Raw genomic sequence first — 3,240 nt, 5'->3', positions numbered from 1 at the left:
CTTATCTTCTCACATTCATTCTAGTACATCCTAGTGCTAAGATTGTTTCGAGTATATGTGACATGATAGTTTAGATCAATGGTAGCTCAATGCTATTGTGTAACAATCTGCTAGCTAATTGGACTTGATAGTCTAGAACAATGGTGTCTAACTGCCATCTAATAACAATCTGCTAGCTGGTCACACACGATAGTTACGTACAGGGTTTTATGAGGCCTGCTGTAAATATCAGCGAATGTATTGTGTAGGTGGGAAGGTATTAAATAATTAATGAAAGCTAACGAGGATATAATCTGCTATATTCTATATCATTATGACTACAGATAGAAAGGTCATCTACCACTCGATAAGCTGATGGCTAAATATCATTGGCTGATTTTAAACCCCAGAGGGAGCGAGTTGTTCTTTAGTTTCTGTGTTTAATAGGCTGTAAAACCAAGGGAGGTTATATTGTTTCCAAATCTATTCAGTTTAATACATCTGTAAGAAAAATCTTCATTCAGAGGGCAGAAAAGCAAGAAAACTCCATTTCATTTGTCTGATTAGGAGTAGAAATGTAGGACCTAAAACTTTTTATTTCATCAAAGGAGCAGAACAACTTCATTTCATCAAAAGAAGAAAACAACTTTATTTTATGTCCGATAACTCCAGTTAGGTACGAGACAGAACCACGCAAAACTTTGCTTTCATCAAAAACAGACCACAAATTTGATGGAACTCAATTAAAATCAGCATGTTTCATTACAGACTAGTTATTATTTAAACTCATCGAAGCCTGGACAATAAAATATTAACGCTACAGCTCAGATGATAGAGAATCAATCTCTTTAAGTAAAAATCAGAATTTCATTATCGGAAAAACAGATATTCAAAGCATATCAGATCAAAACACAACAAAACAGGAAGTAGAGACCTATTGTTGGGAAGTATACAGAATTAATGACACGAAACAGAAAACATGAAATAAAAACATTGAAACAGAAAACAGAGAAATCAAGTTAGAGAAAGATATTGAAATTCGAAACAAATTGAATCAAATTATATCATACCTTTGTTTGGAAACATTCACAATTAATGACCAAAACAAAAACTGTGAAACGAAATGAAATCATTGAAACAGAAATTTCAAGTATAGTTTTTAGAGAAAGAGATTGAAATTCCAAACAAATTGAATCAAATTATTTAATATTATTGTTTGGAAACATTCACAATTAATGATAAAACACAAAAAACATGAAATAAGGTGAAAACATGCAAATAGTAAACTTCACTGAATGATAAAACCTTATAAACACACAACAAACTGTTTCTCAAAACTGACTGAAAACACTTCAGCGACATGCTTACTCTAGCACAAAAGTTTGGGAGATACTACTCTTTTGGGAAATTACTTTTCGTTTAATTCTCCAAACTTAAACAACAAAAAAAAAAAATATACTTGTCCCAAAAGTGCCATTTTGCTCAAGCGATAGACTCCTCAAAAGAAATCAAACATTACGGTTAAGACAATCTCTTTCAGTTCCATGGAACTTTATAAATTTGTTAGACTAGATTCTCAAGGAATCAGCCATGAAGGCTTAAAATCATGAATCAAAGGAGATTGTTAAGAGGTTTTCTAAATTTTTTATGTGTATCAGGGACATTGCTAGCATCAATTCCAATTTTCAGTCAGACGTCTGTGATTCCTGCAATGCCATAAAAAAAAAGTGTTTGATGATCTCACTAATCGCAAAATTTGCACGTATCACATAAAGCTCTTTGCGATTACTGACATCATCAGTTTAAGAGGAATTGCCAGAACCACAGATGTCTGATTGAAAATTGGACTGATGCAAATTGATACTATCATTGTCCCTGATAAAACTAAAATTCAGAAAACCTTTTTACAGTTGCTTTAGGTGATCTAAAAAATCTACAAAATTAAATTCCCACAAATAATGATCAAATGATTGGAAACAAGAAAGCGAAATTGGTATCAGATTCTTAAAAGCAATTTAAGAAATACTACGTAGTTGTATTAAAAACCAATTTTCTGGTCCAAGTTTCCCAGATTAAAGTCAAGAAATTTATATTACCATGGAAACAGATATACAGATTATAATTGAGTAATAGAGTAAGAATTGACTAACTCAATTCATATTGTTACTTTCCAGGAGAAGAAAAGAATTCCCAGGTTTAGCTGTACTGATAAAGAGTCAGTACATTGTTCTTCTTTCACCAGGCAGGGTAATGGTTATGCTTACTCTTCTAGACACCTGATGCCACTTTTCATTATAAAATACTTATTCACTTATGATTGATATACTTCCTCATGTGAGCGGTTGTGACAGGCAGGTTATGCTTACTCTTCTAGACACCTGATACCACTTTTCATTATAAAATACTTCCTCATGTGAGGGGTTGTGACAGGCAGGATATGCTTACTCTTCTAGACACCTGATACCACTTTTCATTATTTACATATGATCGATATACTTCTTAGCAATATGTTGTTTGCATTCAAGGTTTCGTTTCTCGGTTCAGATCGTTAGAACTTGGTTTATTCATTCAGAATATACTACAGTTTCATCTCCATTCATAAAACAAAGCAAATAATTAATTTTTCATCAATAAATAAATAATTTACTTGACTTTAACAATTATCAATGGTTTACATACAATTTCATTGAAAATTCTTGTTCATTCTTCTGGAACACTTGATGCCATTAAGAAGCTGGGTTTGTCAACTATTCAATATAGTTCACATAGCTAATAATGTTTATTTGGTATTTAGGTGTGTCAAAATGAAATCCCTTTCAGAGAGTACACATATCTAATAATGTTTATTTGGTATTTAGGTTTGTCAATTAAGCATCCCTTTCAAAGAGTACACATATCTAATTTACGTTGTATTTATTACACCTGTGCCAAGCTTGCATGGCTAATTCGCGGAAAGCATGTGAGCTAGTCTCTTGTCCTAATTCTGCGATAGCTTGATGCCATGTGACCATAAGACTGGATGATATATCTATAGTCTAATACATCAAGTCACTATTGATTTCACATCATTTTCACTCCAATGGCGACGACAGGAAAAAAACATTCTATAAAAGATTTCTTTTTAATTTCCGCGGAAGGAAACCAGACCGTACTTAACTTCCCAATTGAAGAGTTCCTACTTGCTGATATTCAATGACTTTCAATGAGAAAACATGGTTACTAATTACAGTATTTTGATCCAAAGACGCTACGAAAATTGAT

This window comes from Lottia gigantea (genome assembly GCF_000327385.1).
Source record: "Lottia gigantea unplaced genomic scaffold LOTGIsca_582, whole genome shotgun sequence".
NCBI lineage: Eukaryota > Metazoa > Mollusca > Gastropoda > Lottiidae > Lottia > Lottia gigantea.
Note: the sequence above shows the minus strand (reverse complement) of the source record.